This window comes from Zonotrichia leucophrys, chromosome 20, assembly GCF_028769735.1.
Source record: "Zonotrichia leucophrys gambelii isolate GWCS_2022_RI chromosome 20, RI_Zleu_2.0, whole genome shotgun sequence".
Classification (NCBI taxonomy): domain Eukaryota; kingdom Metazoa; phylum Chordata; class Aves; order Passeriformes; family Passerellidae; genus Zonotrichia; species Zonotrichia leucophrys.
In genome coordinates this window covers 13,441,326-13,460,551 of record NC_088189.1, presented here as the reverse complement: position 1 = coordinate 13,460,551, position 19,226 = coordinate 13,441,326, and the positions used below count along the sequence as shown (strand labels likewise).

The 19,226-nt window shown below is 40.7% G+C and overlaps 1 protein-coding gene across 3 annotated transcripts in view; it reads right to left on the bottom strand.

The window, feature by feature from the left end:
• The window catches only part of ITCH (itchy E3 ubiquitin protein ligase), a 62,490-nt gene that overhangs the window by 34,855 nt on the left and 8,409 nt on the right, over positions 1-19,226 (bottom strand). Inside the window, exon 1 of one of the 3 annotated variants that reach the window (XM_064729779.1) lies at positions 11,892-11,913. The exons of the other annotated variants lie outside the window; for them this stretch is intronic. The gene's annotated coding sequence lies outside the window, so the exon portion shown is untranslated. Of the gene's footprint in view, positions 1-11,891; positions 11,914-19,226 lie in introns of those variants that run through there. 3 annotated transcript variants of the gene reach the window in all.

Genomic DNA, 19,226 nt, shown 5'->3' with positions numbered 1-19,226 from the left:
AAGACAACTTTCAGTCACTGCACAACTCTTCTTGGCACAGCCCAACACTCACACCAAGGCTGGTCTGATCCTCCCAGCCCAAGGCAGCACAGGCTCCTCCTTGCAGTGTTTGGTTTTAGGGGACAGACAAAGTGGACAATGTGCATCATAGAGCTTCCAGAGAAATTAAATAGTGTACTGTTACATTAAACACAGTCATCACTCTGAAATACCCGGGTACCCCATCACCTATTTGGTTTTACAACACATTTCACCTCAGCATCTCTTACCAACTGAACTCCACTGCAGAATGAACATCCTGCTGGATACAACTTCCAGAGCATCCCTGATCCCTGCCGTGCCCTTTCCTTCCTCCCACACCATCTCCCTGCTCAGCACCCACTGCAAACCCTCTGTGCCCCTCCCTGGTGCCCTGAGCCCCCCCTGCTGCTCTGCTTTGGGCAGCACCAGACAGGAGCCCAGTGCAGAGCAAACACCCCCTGCCAGCCCTCGAGCACTTTTGTGCACACACAACTCCCAGCAAGAAAGAAAAGTGTCAGCTTAGGCTGCTGCTATCTGTACGTCAGTCAAAAGACTCCATTTATGAACCCACAGCTGATAACACCACAGGCAGTTTATCTACCCCAAACATGTTCAGCCACACCAAGTGTGAAAAACGCCATTCACCTGTGTTAAACTTTTAGACGTTTAATAGTAATAAAAATTAGAACAACAAGAATTTGGACAATCAAAGTTAGGACAATAAAAGACAACAAAAAAGCAAAGAATTATGGACATTTGGGTGCTTTTGCATTCTGCCACAAAAGAACACCTTGCTAACAAAGGATTAACCCTTAAAAGCAATAGGCTATTGCATATTCATCTATCTCATACATGATACAAACATTCCTTTCAAGCTAAGGGTATTTCTGCTTAACTTCAACTCCCCCCCATCTTGTAAATCAGTCACTGAGGTTCCTCAAAGTCTGGGAGAAGTCTGGGTTGTCCTGATAAGGAGGCAATAATTCTCTTGGGATTTTTGGGGTCTTGTTGCTGTTATCTCTGTGTGAAGAACTTCTTGATTATCTTATCCACTCCTTGAGCTAGTTACAAAATGCACCTTACACCACATAGTTTCTATTTTAATATTATGTTACAGCCTAAAAACTATAGCTACCACATTACTTTAAAAGAGATTAATACAGCACTAGTTAAAAGAGATTAATACAGCATAACTTCCCAATATAACACATATAGTATTCATTTTAGTATTTGTGAAGAGCCTATCATATAATATGCATTTTTCACACCAAGGAAACCAGAATTTGTGCAAGGGGATCAGGTCTTGATATGGCAACTTTCTTTTTGGAGGCTGTGATTTGAAGCAAATGTCTGTGACAGTGACTGTGGGAATTGTAACCCCACAGGTGTTTGAAAGTTGTGAAATGGGTTATTCTTGCATCCTGCAGCTTGCTGATGCCAGTGGTTCCTATAGCAAAATGTGACACCTCCAAAAAAAAGTACTAATGACTTGCTCAAATGGTATTTGGTGTTATTGGTAGAGTTCAATGCTGTTACTGAATTTCAGATGTGAATCACGCAAATTTAAATCATGCTAGAGTGAAAAAGATTTTAATCCAAGTTTTTTAAAAGTAGCCTAAATTGAAATGATTTAGAGGGCAATTTTGAATTCTGCTCCTGTGACTGGTTGTACCAGCCTCCCTGGGTATCCTTCATTGCGGAGGGGGGCATATGTGGCCCGAAGTTTAGAGTCCGACTGCTGAGGGCGAAAGGCCGACGCCCCTCTGCCATTCCTGGCCAGCGCCCTTCGGCGTCTGAGGGCCTCGGGCTGTGCTGGCTGCGGACTGGCTCACACCGCTGGGATAGGGGAGGAACGGAGCTGACCATTTCCCGGGGGTTAAACATCGGTTTATTGAAGGTGTTGCGGGATCCAAACACCGGGAAACCAACCGGGAAAAAGTTTTTCCATAGGGGGTGAAACAGGATTATAAAGGAGGGGGGTGGGTACAGGCGGAACCAATCGGGAAAGGTGAGGGGATGAACTTCACAGAACTGACACTCCATGGAGACCAATAATCAAAAGGTAAAGGAGGTGTCCTGGGACCCCAGCCAGCCACCATCTCCAGAGAGGAGAAGGTTCTCGAAACCTGGGAGGAGAAAGGGAGTGATTGACTGGACAGGGAGGAAACAACTTTCACTTATAAGGGAAACCAGGGGAGGAGCAATTACATATCGGCAACTATGAATAGCGGTTACTATAGCAACTTAGCTGACAGGCTAGCAGTGGCGGGAAAAACTGGGGGAACGAAACCATTTTACACATAATAGGGGAGAACAATACATAAATTGGGGGAATAACACAAGAAACTTAACAACACACTACAACACTTCATGCTGTATGAAGCAATCAGATCACACCTCGAGCAGCACAGACACACTGCACAGTCTGAAGGAGTTTGGATTGACAGAAGAGCTGCACAGAACACACCTGGGATCCCTGAAGGAGATCCCTCTTCCCTGAACTGCCACACTGTGCATTTACACCACACAACACTCATTCAGAAGCACGTGTTAAAGCCAACTGTGACTTCTAACCCAGCAAATACACTCATTAAAATGATTTTAGTAACATTTGATCATTTTCATTGAGAATATGCAAAGAAAATCTAGCAGCTTAACCACATCTGAAATGAGAGTCCTGCAAATACCCATTGAGCTAACACATGTGGAAATGATGAGAGACACAGCCTTACCAACAACCAGCTTCAGGAAAATTCCAGGAATACACTGCCTGCCAAAACTTCTAAAGAAAAGAAACTGTACTACACACTGTTTAGTTCTCTCAGCTGCTAGAAAGTTTCTAATTATTTTTGAACAATAAAACTGAAGAGACTTATTTTATTGTACTCTTGCAAAAACCTAGAGGCTGTACACCTATGGAAAGCTCCATTAATTAACCAGGAAAAGCAGAGTTCCAGAGGAAGAAGAAGGAGGAAGCAACAATTTACCTCTGCCCTGCACTTCAACATCCTCACCTCTCTCTCTTTCCATGTTTTCCAATTCCTTGACTCCAGTTCCACTATCCCTAAGTGCCTGCTGAGAAAGACTCCACAAGCAGAACAGCTGGTTCCATGCCAAGCTTCCAGCAAGGAATAATCACAGAAAACACACTGCAGCTTTTCTCTCAGCTGGGCACTAATTAAAGTCCCTTCCCTACCATGCATGTATGTACTTTACCTGGATTTTTCACAACTCAAAGAAATTTCATCAATTTCTCTACCTCCATCTCCATCACTTTCTAGCTGGAATGGATTAGTAATTTAGAAAGTTTGTAGTGCAGCACACAGGAAAATGGGAAGAGAGCAGGTGGAATTATGTACACCTAATTCTGTTAGGAAACCAAGCTAAAATATACTGATTAGCCAAAGAAGAATCTGTGGTGATTAATGAACTAGACTTAGAAAGAAGCAAAAGAGTGCAAAAGGCATTAATGCCATCAGTCACACAAATTCAGCTATTGCCTATTTACATTTAAATTTTAACATTTTACTTGTCTTGATTTATGTAACAAATACACCAAACAGATTTTGTTTTTATGTAAAAAGCTACTCTATTAAAAGCTGCAGATGATTTCAACTCAGAATCAGCCTAGGGCTACTTGTAAGCTTAATCACAAAATTAAAAACCACTCCTCAATCATTATTAAAATACTTCCATCTAATTTTATTATAATAGAAATAGTACTTAGGAATGTGAAAAGCAAATGCCTTCATAAATTCAATGTAATGCTACAAGCACTTTCACAAGTTGAAACTGCCATTCCTAAGCTGAGAATGCATGTTCAGGGTTTTTTTCTGCAGTAGAAAATCAAACACATCTTCATGGATATTTAGGGATTTTGTGTGGTTTGGGCTGGGTTTTGAGGGTTTTTTTGTTGGTTGGTGTTTTGTTGTTCTGGTATTGTTTTGTTTTAAATTACAGAAAACTCCTATTGCCATTTTTCTCCCAGATGCTGCAACTCACTTCCAAGAAACTGTCAGAATCTGAAATTCAGGAACATCAGCTGAAAGGTTTGAGAGCTGTGACAGAACGACTGGGGCAGTGTAAAGGATGCTCAGAGCATGACAAGGTAAGTATGATTTTCTCAGAAATGAACAAGACAAATTATTTGGCATATAAAAAGATAGAATAGATGTGGAGAGCCTGGTTTAAGCATGGCTTAAAGAAAGAGGCCATGAAGGTATTCAGCTGAGGGAAATATAGAAGCCTGCTGTAAAGCAGCCTTTCCCAGGCTTGATCCTGTAAATAATTAAGGTTCTCAGCCACCTTTCATATAAACAACAAGATTCTCAGACCGTTCTGTCCATGGCTACTACTGGGAACAGACGGCCAGTCTGGGAATAAATATGAAGGTTTTGAGAACTCTTCATATCATGGTGGGAACACTGATCTTGGTTTCAGTAAACAAACTTCAGGTATTGTAAACAAAAGGAGGAGCTGAAGTTTTCTCTACAGCCTGTCAGGAGCTCAGATTTTGCAATATGCATGAACTTAATTAACACTGTTATAAAAAGTGATTAAACAGAGTCAGATGCAAAATCAACAAAGGTGGTCGCTCCCTCACTTCGACAAATAGAGACACAGTAACTTCTTGCAACTAAAAATAAACCATTGAAATAATTGTCTGAACTTCCTTGGTGGCTACATACCTGCTCCAAGGGAGGTTTGCTTCTATAACATCCTACCATAATATGTAAATTATTAGAGAAATCATACTCAGCTTCACAATTGCATGCACCATTGTTGGTACTCAGGCAGGTTTGAACAAACACTGCTTAAAATAAAGCTGCCCCCCAGCAGGAAACTCAGGCCACGCATCCTTTGGGTTCTGTTCTCTGAATCCCACCTGCAGTGCCCTCCCAGCAGCTTCCCCCAGTGCTGCTGGGGAATTTTCATCCAAGACAACAAAATCCCACCACAGTTTCCAGTGTGAGGGGTAAAGGAAGGAGGAGAGTGCAACCCAAATGCTACACTGGGAGAAAGGAAGGCAGCAAAGGAGGATCTCAGTTATTTTTCTAAGAAATCACAAGAAAGCTGCTTTTATCCCCACTCTTTTTAGTGCAACGTGGTTAAACCAAAGGAAGGGAAGAGCTGGGCAGGAGCTCCTCAAACCACAAAAATCAGGGAGTACAGACAGAAAAAAAATGCTATCAATGGATTGAGAGACTTTCAGGGTCACAGCAATTTAACTTGGGTGACTTTATTCAGCACTGGAATTTATCTGGTAAGGAACCAGCTTACTGAAGAAGGTAATTTTGTTTTGTATTTATTTGAAAGGAGACACTGAGGTGAGAATGAAACCCTGTGACTGCATTCCACATGCATAGCTTTGGAAATATGTTGGCACATGCTCTTTATAATTTAAAAAATACTGAAATAACTACACATTGTTGGCTGCTTTAAGTCTTATGTTTAGTAATTAATTTTAAGAATAGGCTAAGCTGCTCTTTGCAGGTGTTCCTATTCAAAGTGCATTTGCAATTTCAATAATGGAGGAAAAAAAACCTGCATAACGAAAAAATTTTATTAACATACCCAGTAATTTTAAAAATGGTTTTGAGAACCTCACTACGCAACAGGAATACAGACTTTTGGGAGAAACCATAAAATATACAAAATTTTGTTCAGAAAACTGCATGTAAAATGTAACCTGTCCCTTTTATCAACAGGTACATGATAAATACACGCACTTTTTTGTGTGTGAGAAATTATAGAAATGCTTCCTCTCCTTCCTCCCAAACACTGAAGCCTCTCTTTAACTGAAGGCATGCATACTGTGGAAAAGGTTTTTCTCTTTAATGTTAGCTATAACTGCACAGTGAGCCCAGACACAGACAGGCAGTTTGGCAACTTCCTTGCTTAGCAAATTTGCAGTTACTTTAGCTGTTCCTCTTGAAAGTAAAATGTGGTTTGACAAAGCTGGTTTTAGTGGTTTACACATTTTTTTTCCCCTAAAATAAGTTTTAAGGACGTGGTCAGGTTTGCTCAAACAAGTCAAAAGACAGAAAGGAAGAAACTGCTGAGTAATCAACCAGAGAGAAAAGAATAGACACAGATTAGAAGAGTGTTGAGTGCACGTTGGAAAGGGAAGCAATTATGAGGTTTGCATCACAGGATATTTATATAAGGAATGGATCAGAGAGGTTTAGCACAGAATGCAGCCTGGCTCCCTTTGGTCATTATTACTTTGTGAGCAGCACCACATCTATTTCACCAAGAAGTCTGCAGAATCCAAGCAGTCTGTGCCAGCATACAACTGCTGGGATTTCAAATGCCCAAAATTGGTTTTTGTACAGAAGTCAGACAGATGAGGGGTCTGAGAAGAGGCCATGGGCTGGATTACTGAGCTGTGTGGTCCTGTCTGCCCTGCCAGCAGGGCCAGCACAGGCACAGCTCCCTGCAGGCTCGGGGCATCCAGGTACAAAGCCAGCACCCACACAGCTGCTCTGAGAGAAACAAGAGTGATCCTGACTGAAAGATAAGGCTGGAGCCAATTCAACACACAGACTAAAAATATGTTTGTGGGGAATAGAGTTATTGAAGTTAGAGGGGAGACGACCCACCTTGCGTTGGTCAGCATCGACTCCACTTTATTGATCAATCAGGCACCTTTTATAACAGTGTTAATTCACTTCATGCATATTGCAAAATCTGAGCTCACAATAGGTCAGAGATAACACACCAACTCCTCCTTATGTTTTCAATACCAAGATTTGGGTTCTCAAAATTATTCTTGCTTTCCCAAAACAGCCAAAGATAGAACATCCACTTGTTATGAGAAAGCTGCCTGAGAACTCTGGTGTGCAAGGCTCTCAAGGCCTTCATGTTTGTCACTTTTACCTGTAGTTAAAAATAACCTGAGAACCTCTGCTGTTCACAGAAACAGGCTGTGAGAATCTGCTCCTCACAGCTGCCTTCTAGGCCATCTCTGAAAAAATCTCCAACATAGAGTTTAATCAGTTTGGGAAGCAAACCAAGTGACATGACCTTCAGAAGCTACAAGGAGGGACAAGCAAGATATATCAACCACAAAACAAATGAAAAAGAGGTGCTTAACTTCTGTCCTGGCCCTACAGTGGATTTACTAATGAGAAATCCTTGATGCTGAAGTAGAAGCTTAATCTACTATCCTGTCTTTAAACTGTATATTTTTTTCATATCTGAACCATATATACAATATAGATGATCTACAGTACTCCTGGCTCAACACAGGAATCACTTTATTCTTACAGCTCTGTACAGATGATCATTTCTGCATCCAAGGACAGTGGTACATCAAGAGTCAGAAGTTACAAATTCCCTAAACCAACAGGTCTAATTCTACAAGTGAGATGATCTCAATCTGCTCTCCAGAGCCTCCATTCTGAAATTTTCTACTGATTCTTTTACTGCTATGAACAAACATACCTTATAGAGAATGTAATGAAGATGCTAAATTGAGATGAACAAAGTAGGGATGAAAACATGCATCAATCAGCTAAACAAGAGTTAAAATGGCTTTGATTGATAACAAAGGGCACTCCTTACAAGAATAAAACAGGAATGTTTGTGTCAAGGCCAGGATGCCTTCACTCTGATAAGACTCCAGCACAGATGCCTGACCAGCAAAACAGCCTGTGCTTCAAAGAGGAGAGTGCCAACAGGGTTATGTCACATCACATATGTCATTCCATTTCCTGTCAGCCCAACAGGAAAACAGACTGTAGCTTTAAAGAGATGGATATTCCAAATAAGGAAAAAACAAGCAGCATTAGCGTCCACTGAAGATTTATGGAAGCTGAAGTATGCCAGATTCTGGAGCAAAGGAATAGCAAAAAATAACTCCTGACTCCCAGAGGATGTAAAATATCCATATGTGAAGTAGTTTGTTATCACCAACAGGAACCTGGAGCACAATGAGCAGTGACAGACACCATCAGTTCCATCCCCCACAGGCACAAAAGAGACACCAACTATCCCACCTCAACAGCCAGAAATGTTCTGGTGTCTGAGCACACAAGTGAGAGCACGAGTTCATCAAATTGTCACAGGGTGTAAGTAGTGTGAGATTTTAAAGATTAATATCACATTATCCCTGGTAAAGAGAGTGAGACTCTACCCTGCAAACTCAGTGAATTTTGTTGAACTAACATCCACTGACCTCAGTGCAACATGAATGACAAACAGACACTATATTAATATACAACAATGGCATCAAAAATGATTGTCACAAACAGATCTTAAATTACAGCAGCAAACACTAAGAAATTACATACTACCAACCTTAAATACATTTTCTAGAAACAATTACTTATGCAAAAGTAATCATCAGTGCTGATTGCTGATTCCTTGTTCCTAAATACCTACCACTTCAAGAGAGAACTGAGCATGGGAAACTTTTCTGAATCTGAAGTTTTTAAGTTGGAAATGTTGAAAAACATTCCTTCTGCCTACCAAAGCAAAAACATTGCCCAATGAAAGGCAGAATAACGTTGTAGGCAGACATCCAGTGATACTCACTTTAACTTTTCCCTGAATACCTGGGATCACCAGGTAGGGCTCCTTGTGCAAATGGCACAGGTTAGAAAAACTGGTCTATCAACTTCAGCCTGAGGAGAAAAACGCTTCCAACACTGCAGTCCAAATTAAACTGTCTTCAGGCCTCCCAAACTGGAGACTTACAGCAAAATCATAGAGAATTCAGTCATTAGCATTTCTCTGGAACAAGAAGCCTGCTTGTGAAACCTGAACCTCCTCAGCAGAAATCGTTCACACCACTTTTTTCTACACACATGTAGCATTTGATTCTGAATAAAAGAATGGGGAAAAGACAATGCGTAAAGAAACAGAACTGCAATATAAAAAAATGCCAAGAAAGACAAGCATGATTTGACAGCTTTTCACGCTTTCAGTACATCAGAATTTCCCCAACCACGAGCTGTTCTTAGACTAAAACTGTGGCAGGCAGGACAAAAGGGATAAAACTGCTATTGCCACCAACTCAGACAACTTCCCAAAGGATTTCCTTCCTAATTAGGAGGATGTTAGCTTTTACTAACTTAAGAAATGCTCAAAGAAGGGAAAAAGGAAAAATGTACATGAACCTCATATGCCTTCTGCTTCATTTGCAAAAGCCTGGCAAGAGCAGACACTGCAGAGAGCTGCACAGGATAATTAAAACCATTTGGAAAAACAAAGAGATGGTCTATTTTTGTTTCAGCCATTTCCTTCTCATGGTACAATCCATTTCAAAGAGGACAACAATTCATATATGCAAACCACTAAGCTAAAACTGGTTCACTGCTGTAATCTTCAAAATACTTCAACTGGCTGGTTCTTAAAGGCTGCCACTGGAAAACACCTATGAAACTTGGCATGCATGGTAACCCCCAGTACAGAGAATTAAACTGTATTAAGATGACAGAAAATAAGGCAGTGAAACTGGAATAGTTGTAAATCACTACCACAAACTCAAAGAGATTTTTGAATTACTGGATTTACTCATATTAACTGGACATTAACTGGATTAACTCCTGCATTTTACAAACCACTGCTTTTAGAAATTAATTTTGGCCTTTAAAATTCTTTGCAAAAAATCTTTGGCAATCACATTGTTACAACACAATACTGCACTGACTCAGAACTGTTTCATTCTAATGCTTCTGTGATGAGGTTTCAGGAAAATTTCCCAGTGGGAGTTCAGGACCAGAACAAAGTCACAATGGAGTGGAAAGGTTGGTCATTACCTTGCTACCTGCACAACAAGACAAATTGCTTTTCAGTCAAGAAACCAGATATTCAAGCCTGTTCCTTTATAGATGAGAGTTGCCAGGTGTTATCATGGCCTGGCAACACACAGAGTAAAAGCTCATTTATAGGGGTTTGTGCTCTTTTATGCACATGATGGGCAGAACTCTTTCCTAAGCCTCCTTTTCTGGAAGGTCAAGAGTTTTAACTCACTGCCTTTTCTCAATGGACACTCCTGAAGGTGTGAGCACACAGGAGATTTACTTACCAAACACACCTGATCATAACTGGCATGGTTAACCCACCCCAACAGAATGGTTTCAATGAAGTTCAGCTTGCAAAACACAAATTAAACCCACAATCTGCAACCCACCAGGTGACAGCACTGTGAGCAGAGAGTTTATGCCCTTGAAAGGTTCAAGTCCTGGAACTGGGAATGATTTCACTGTAGGGAACCAACTTCTCAGAATGAGCAATACTCTTCTTCCATAGGGAAATACCCTTTTAGCACCTCCAAAATCCCTCTGACCTTAAATATTCCTGTTACTAGGACTGTTAGATTGTTATTCTAGATCTCTAACAAAAAAAGGCATCAAGTTCTAGCAATTGGACGTCTCATATATTGTAGAAATAAATTACAGCTTCCCCTCTTCATTCTTCCACTTCCTTGCACTGTGAACCATGTCCTACATGGACTTTTGAGGAAACAGAGGTTAAAGAAATATTCTGTGCTGTAGCTTTAGGGATATCCTTCCTCAGAAATAAGACAGACTAAAGCAATGTTATAAACAGCATATATTTCCTTAACAGGCAATAAAACATTTTGTATTTCACTTTTAAAAAAACACAACTGTTACATTTTGAGGTTTCTATAAAGAGAGTACCTAGAAAGTACAAAGAGTATTTTTTCAGTGGTAGAAAGAGAATTTTCTCCAGGGAAAAGCACACAGTGTGGCCAGACACTTCCAAGCAGTCACTGTTAAACTGCTCTGACATGAACCTGAGCAGGTACCTGAGAACATTTAGTGCTTTCTGTAAACTGCAGCTGCTTGATAAACACAAAACCCTCCAGCACAGAGCCTCAGTTATGGCTCACCCAGGTAACATCCAACCCTGGCTGTAGAAATACAGAAATGTATCTGTTTTGTAATTCCCAGACCAGGTTTCCCAAGTACATTTTATCAGAAAGGATGACTTTGAGCCCAAAGCAGCACTGAAGAGAAGGACCACGAGGTAATTAACAAAACAGTTACCCAAAGCAATAATATTTTGTTCCATCTGCCTTATAAAAGCTTATTTAGCCCTATAGTCATACTCAGTTTCAGTTGGCTCAGAGGCAGAGAGGCTCCCACAAAGCAAAAATCCCAATCTTGAGCATCTCAGTCAAATATTGATGGTGCTGATCACAACAGGTTATTTTAGACCTTACCATGACAGCAGGCAAAGGAATCTTCTGAAAAACTTTACCCAAAGTCCCTTCCTGCCTGTTGCTATGGGAAGGGGAAGGAAAGAATTTTTCTGGAGGCCTCTGCTTATCAGTGCTTCAGCTGCATGGCACAGCAGTGAGAACAGACATAAATCCACAAGCTATAAGCTACTTATTCATGTTATTCAATTAATTTTTGATTAGGGCAATGAAATTATCTTAATGTGATCACTCAGAGGAAAAACATTAAGTCAAAATTTTACATTATTTCTCCTCCTTTAGGCAATTTTCTTCCTTATAATCTATTAACTGATGCCTGCCTGGAAGACATATTTCAACAGTTTTCCTGCAATCCAACAAGTTAGTAGAAGCAGTATGAAAAACACAAATTAACACTTACATATTTAAAACAAAGGCATTCATGGATTAAAACCATGAAACACATGAACAAAACTTGAAAAGATGAAAAGACACCAGAAAAAAACCCCAAAATTTTGCCTGTTATGAAGCACCCAGATAATTAAGGAGAAAAAATACATAGAACAGGCACTGACTTTGAAGTCAGGGTATCTAATCCTGTGAAAATTTTCACTGAGGATGAGAAATGCATGCTTGGTTTAACTCTTGGAGATTTCTGAAAACAGTCTTAACAAATGCCAAGCTACATTTATATCTTTACCTCTCAGAACCTCTCCATGTTTTCCTGCTCTTTCCTATGTTGTGCGCTTAAGCAAAACATGATCTAAGAATGACCTGAAAATAACATAAATGAAAATGGGTTACTAAAGGACCACATAAGGATATCTTAAAACAAGAACACATTTCTAAGAATTGCTTTCAATTTCTTCCTTTTTTTTTTTTTTAATAGAAGCAAGCAATAATTTGGGCTGGAAAGGGCCTCTGGGGTTAATCCTGTCCAACACCCTCCAAAACAAGGAACAGCAGTGTTAACCCAAGCTGCTCAATTGACTTGTAGAAATGTTCACTACACTCAACTAGGAGCAAAATACAAGTTATAATAAAGGCATCTTTATAGATATTCCTGCTTGCAGATACAATGACAGAGAAGTGAGTGTAAAGCTCTGAGGCTTTACACAAACACATGCTATTTTACCAGGGCATGAATGTGCAAAATGCCTTCCATCCTTAACATGTCAGCTTTCACATCTCCACACCACACTGCTGCTAAAACCTACCAAGGAAACTAAAACATCTTAAAAATGAAATTACAAAAAGATGCATTCCTTAGAAATTTTATTCCTCTTGATATTGGTGCTAAGAGATTGCTCATGATCAAGATTGCTTACTTCTGTCAAAACTTCATACCAGAAATCAAACAGCTTCTCTAAACCACAGGAAAAACCTAATAGTTAAAAAAACCAGCCCAAACATTGTATGTGACAAGATTTATTTTGCTACATGATTTAATTCTTAGAAGTGCAATAATTTTTTCAGTGTTTGCTTGTATATTCATTTCAGATGGCTTTCAACTGAAAGGCTGAGAGGAGTTTCCAAGCTAACTCCTTTGGAAGGATTCTCCTGCTCAGTTTTTCAGCTACTCCTTTAACATCTTAGGATGTGTATTTCCCTGCACCTTTTATTAATAACAACCCATACAAATGCTTCATTTATTCTCAGTTTGGGTGGGTTTTTTTGTTTGTTTGCTTCTTCTTGAAGACTTTCACTGTTGCCTCATTTTCAACTTGATCATATAGCACACATTCATAGAAAATTAAAATAAAAAGAATACTAAAGCCTGTATTTAAGAATAAGACTATTTCAGCTTATCCCAGCTAATTGCATTGTCATATGGCTTCTAAGATCACTGCAAGAATTACTGGCCAAAACAGATTCCTGTTTTCTTACAGACCCATTTTCACCTCCTGTAAGGTGATATTCCTAAAAACTCTGTGCCTACAGCTTTCAGAATTACTGCAGTCAACCTTTTTTCTGCAGCCCCTTTGGCACTGGCACAGCCTTTGCCAGTGACGGTCTCTGAACTCCCTCCTGGGCATTTGCTGTGCCCACAGGCACCAGCAGTGCAGCACAACAGCAAGGTCTGCTCACCTGAAACACCCACGGCTTTCAGTTCTTGGAGCTGCAGTTCTACAGCTCCAGTGGGATCCCACCGTCCAACACGAGCAGGACCACAGCTTCCAGTTCAGTTTCACCCAAAAGCAACCCAGCTTCCTTGACCCAAGCTGATTTCACAAATCAAATCAAGCGCAGTCTGTGAGAACATTTCCAAAGCGCACTCCTTGTCCAAATGAAAACAATTAAACCACTAATGAAGATTGTTTCTTTTCCTCTTCTCTCTGCTATGCATTCTGGCCATGAGGGAAACCTCCACAGGTCTCTCACATTCACTGACTCAAGTTCACTCTTCTTGCATTACTTCTGCTCTTCTTTAATTGCCTGCACATGGACATGAATATTTTCATACTGAACTTGCTGGGCCACTTTGTTTCTGAACTGCCACCGTCCATTCAATTGCATTCCAGTTTCAGAGGAGATTCTTTTTCAGAATATTTTCCTTTATACAATTATAAAAAGGAAATCCCAAAGTTTCTCACTCTCCATCAGTGGGACAGGTGTGCTTTTTCCCTTCTTCTATGCAAAATCAAGGCTAGAAAAATTGCTTCTACAAAACTACTAGGAAGTTTTAACTGCTGTGCTCTGGTCTAAGAAAAACCAGAGTATTTAGTCAAATAGATTAAGATTACATTTAGACTGTATGTCTATTCAATATGAATGATGAAGGTCTGTCATACAGCACAACATATTTGTGTCATCAAACAGGGTAACAGATTGTCTCCCTGAGGCCCAAGTGATGAGCCAAACTACAGAACTGCTTGTTTCATGAGGAAGGAGGAGCAGTCACTGAGTACCACTATCTGTGTAAACAAATGGCTTTTTATCACAAAGAGTATCAATTTCCAGAAGTATTAAGCATCTAGAAAGATGGTGAAGAACTGAAGTTTCTTCTCCTGTTCATTCTATGCATTAGAGAAGATCAGTGAAGCTCACTCTCACTCGCCACATTCCTGCAACTGAAAAAACCAAATGACACTCCTTTCTCTGAAAGAGCAACAAGGATGATCCAAGACAGACTGATCAGTGTCATCTCAACCCCAGGGAGGTCAGGGAGCAAACTCTTGTAGGGGCCATTCCAAACATCAAGTGGACAAGGAAGTGATTTGTGTCAGTCAGCATGGTTCTATCAAGAGGAAATAATGTCTGGCAGACCCAAGGGCTTGCTTTGAGAAGATGACTTGGCAGCTGGGACAACACCAGGTCCTGCAACACCCTCACACCAGGGGATGAAGCAGGGGCCAGGCAGGACTAGGGGGAACTGCAAGCCTGGATGAAGGGCAAGGTTCCTGGGGCTGGGATCACTGCCCAGTTAGAACCCAGGCACTGGGGACAGACTGCACCAGCACTGCTTAAGTTCCCCATTTATAACCTGGACCCAGCTCATCCTCAGCAAATATGCTGATGGAACAAAAATTCCACAATGGGAAGTGCAAAGTTCTGTCTGTGGGGAGGAATAAACCCATGAACCAGTTGGGGGGGCAGCTGGACAGAAAACAACTCTGCAGAAGACACTGCTGCTGTTGTACATGAAGCAGCAATGCTTCCTCACAGTCACAACAAATAAAAGGGGTGCCAGCATCCTGCAGTAGGAAAAAGCATCACTTGCTGTTGGAGATTTTTTTCAGGGATGGCCTAGAAGGCAGCTGTGAGGAGCAGATTCTCACAGCCTGTTTCTGTGAACAGCAGAGGTTCTCAGGTTATTTTTAACTACAGGTAAAAGTGACAAACATGAAGGCCTTGAGAGCCTTGCACACCAGAGTTCTCAGGCAGCTTTCTCATAACAAGTGGATGTTCTATCTTTGGCTGTTTTGGGAAAGCAAGAATAATTTTGAGAACCCAAATCTTGGTATTGGAAACATAAGGAGGGGTTGGAATGTTATCTCTGACCTATTGTGAGCTCAGATTTCGCAATATGCATGAACTTGATTAACACTGTTATAAAAGGTGACTGATTGATCAATAAAGTGGAGTTGATGCTGACCAATGCAAGGTGGGTCGTCTCCCCTCCAACTTCAATAACTTGCAGCATGAGAAAGGTGATCATTCTCTTTCATTCTAATTCTAGAATGAGCACCACTCTTTAGGTTCCCCAAATCAAGAGTGACACAGATGGACTGATGTGACACCAGCAAAGGGGTATAGAGACAATAAAGTGATTGGGAAGAGGCTGAGAAAGGCAGGATTGTTAAGCCTGGAAAGCAGAATGATCAGGAGGATCTAACAGCGTGTATAAATACTGGAAGGGTTAAAAGGCTGAAGGCAGACTCTCCCTAGCAGTACTCAGGGATGGGACAACAGCCAGCAGGCACAAATTAAAATGCAGGAAATTCAGCCTAAAAACAGGGGATGGAGTAATTTATTTTTCTGTGGGGTGGCTGAAGAGCAGAGAACTTGTCAGGAGAGGTTAAATCACCATTCTCAGAGCCATTCCAAACCTGACTGAGCACAGCACTGACCGCCCTAACCAGCCTCGCTCTGAGAAGATGAATTTGGGTCAGGCCATGTCCAGGAGTCCCCTCCAAATTCAGGTATTCTGTGATTCTTTCAGTTCCCTAGAACAACCTCAGTAATTCCTGTTGTACCTGTCCTGTTCTTCTTTTGGAGTCTCTGTCCTGTAGCAGATTCCTCCTCTAAAGTCACATCTATCAAGCTCATGTAGGCTATTTTCTTTCCAAACTGAGGATCCCTTTCAGTGCTCAGTTATTAACACAGCTTTACTGGTTTGAATAGAAAGGCACAGATTGCATAAATCAGCATTGCACTTTCTTCAAGTTCAGTAATGTTCATCTTGAACATCAAGATTTTCGTTTCTACAGCTTTTCCTATGTCCTACAGTAAAATTCAGTGCACAAGTCTGCACCAGGTATTTCTTCTCACTTTTAACAACTACTTCCATTTCCCTTATTGCTGCTGTGTATTATAACAAACAGAGCAAAATAGCTGAGTGAATTTCCGACATGTCCAGCACTATGCAGACCCCAGTGCTAGCCAGCTCCAATGAATGACAATCAGGTTCCATAAAACTGAAAAATATGCAAAAGTCAACTGTCCCAACATAAAGCTGTTACTGGACACTTTATATACACACTGGTTTCCTGGTTTATTTTCTTTTGCCCTAATAAGAAACCTCACAAAAAATTCACATATCACTGCCTTGGAACCTGTGCTATCCCATCATTATAAAAACAACATCAGAGATGAGAAAGTCATTAAATATCATGGGTGATACTCTGTTTATTCAAAAAGATATCATAATTTGTTCATGCTTTCATGTATTTCCTTCATATTAACCTATATGGCTATCATTTAACCAAGCAAATCTGAAGGTACCTGTATGCTGCTCCATATCTCTCCCATGCTTCTTTAAAACTGCTGTCCTGGTACTTTCAATCAGACTAATTACTCTCTTTTACCTAAAAAATAACCCATCTGTGACAAATTTAGGCAGGAGAGTCGCTTAAAGGATCCTCAACAGTTTCTAAAAGCTTCTCCTAAGTGTCTATATAAATTAGTCCAAACCTCAGTGGGAGAGATGGGCACTGAAGTTTCACTTATGATACTAAAACTAAACAAACATGATGCTGTCAAAAATCCCCACAATGTCTACACAGGTAACTTGATTTTGGAGGTATAACATAGCTGCCTTTCCCATCAATGTGCTCTTCTACCACTTTAGCTGGATGATTTGCACATATCCACTGAATTTCCCTCATTTCCCAGTGCCTACATTTATCTTCCCTATCTCATTAGTACAGACACACCCTCTCAGCATCACAGCTTACACTACTGCTTTAAGTTATTTTCCAATTAAAAAGGTGGAAATAGTCAACCTTCATGAGCAAATTTCAGAAACTGCAGAACTTAATTTGATGCTTATGGGAAGAGATAAAAGACTGGTATCACTGGATATGTTAAGAGAACCACTTGAACTTTAACTTATTTGACACATTATTTTGTGACTTGTCATCAGAAAAAAAAAAATCCATGGTTTTTGTATTACAGCTATTTTTAAAAGTACTTCAAAGGCATTACTTTTGAAGTGTGTTCTGCCAGTTGATGGGGGCAATTTAAAGGACAGACACCAATGGAAAGAGTGGTCTTGTGTGGAGAGCCTGGTTCAAGCATGGCTTAAAGAAAGAGGCCATGAAGGTATTCAGCTAAGGGAAAAATAAAAGGCCGCTGTAAAGCAGCAGTTCCCAGGCTTGATCCTGTAAATAATTAGGTTCTCAGCCACCTTTCATATAAACAACAAGATTCTCAGACCGTTTCCTCAAAAACAGGCAATATTCTGTCCTTGGCTGCTCTGGGAACAGACGGCCAGGCTGGGATTAGATATGAAGGTTTTGAGAACCTTTCATATCATGGTGGGAACACTGATCTTGGTTTCAATAAACAAACTTCAGGTATTGTAAACAAAAGGAGGAGCTGAAGTTTTCTCTACAGCCTGTCAGGAGCTCAGATTTGCAATATGCATGAAGAGAATTAACACTGTTATAAAAGGTGCCTGGTTGATCAATAAATCGGAGTCGATGCTGACCCAACAAAGGAGGGTCGTCTCCCTTCACTTCAACAGTCTTGTTTGACTATGAATATTAAGGCAACACAAAAGTAAAAGAATACATTCAATAAAACTACACTCTTGGCTTCAGCAAGAAGCAAAAAGAAGCAAGGTAATGCAGCTAATAATTGCTGCATGAGAGACAGGATAATGATTGAGAAGGATACATCACCAACTGCCTAAATACTCCAGCATCACCCAGAGCCCACAGTCACTGGGGAGCCCCATTTTGCAGGAAGCACCTGGAGAATTCTTCCTGGCAACTGGAAAAATCCCATGTGTGGCATCCACTCACAAGTGAGGTCTCCAAATTCCCTGAAAATGGGTCCAGTTTTTATAAGCCCAAATCAGCAAGTCCAAGTGACCTGATGATATTTTTAGCACAGCAACTCCTGGATCTGATGGCACAATTCCCAACCAGCAGGGGCCAGAGCTTGGCCAGAGCCCAGGCCTTGGCTGGGAGGGTTTTCCCCTAAAATACCCTACAAACAAACCTCTATTCATGGCACTTGGGAAAGTTTCTTAAAATGATACATTTCTTGCAGATAACTTCACAAGGTTATAGAGAGCCAGCATAAGCATCTGTGTCATTTATTTTTAGCTAAATAACACTGATGGTGTTAGTCACATAATGCCCAGGGTTCATCTTTTAAGTCAACTCTGGCTGAGGCTGCTGCTCAGGCCTAAGCACATCAAAGTGTCAATAAGAAACATTTTCTCTGCTGTAAAATAACACAGTAAAACAAAATATGAGGCCACCACCTTCTGTTTCACCATCCACCTTGCAGCTCTTGAACAAGTCCCTTCAGAAGCAGTTACACATTCAGTTATTAATAGAGGGCAGCACCTACAGAGGATTTCATAATCTCTGGCCATTAGTTTTACCTCTTATTTACAGCTCAGTGCTTGCTTCACATTATTTCCCCATTCCTTTCTCAGAGCTACATTTCATTATCAATGGCTTGTACACACACCTAAACAAACCTGCAAAAAGCTTTTAACTCTGGGGAATGAAAAAAATCCCAAAGCATGACCATTCAATTACCCAATTACCTGTAGTCATTACTAAGAATGACAACTTCAGCAGCCACTACAGTTGTTGTACATGTTTATATGGTTGTAAAATTGGACAGCTGTCATGTTTTTAAAAGTAGCTTCTGGAAAGACTGTTGTCTAGCAGCAAAATGCCAACCCTGACCATCTCACCTGGAAGCCTCAAATGGAGCAGATGCAATTTCCAGAAGTGCAGTGCTGGTGTCTACATGAACCTTATCACAATTTTTCAGGATGTTCTGTGCAGGACTGTCCAGTACACAATGCACCTTGTTCGAAGTGTTCAACAGCACCAGTGAAGGTTTAATG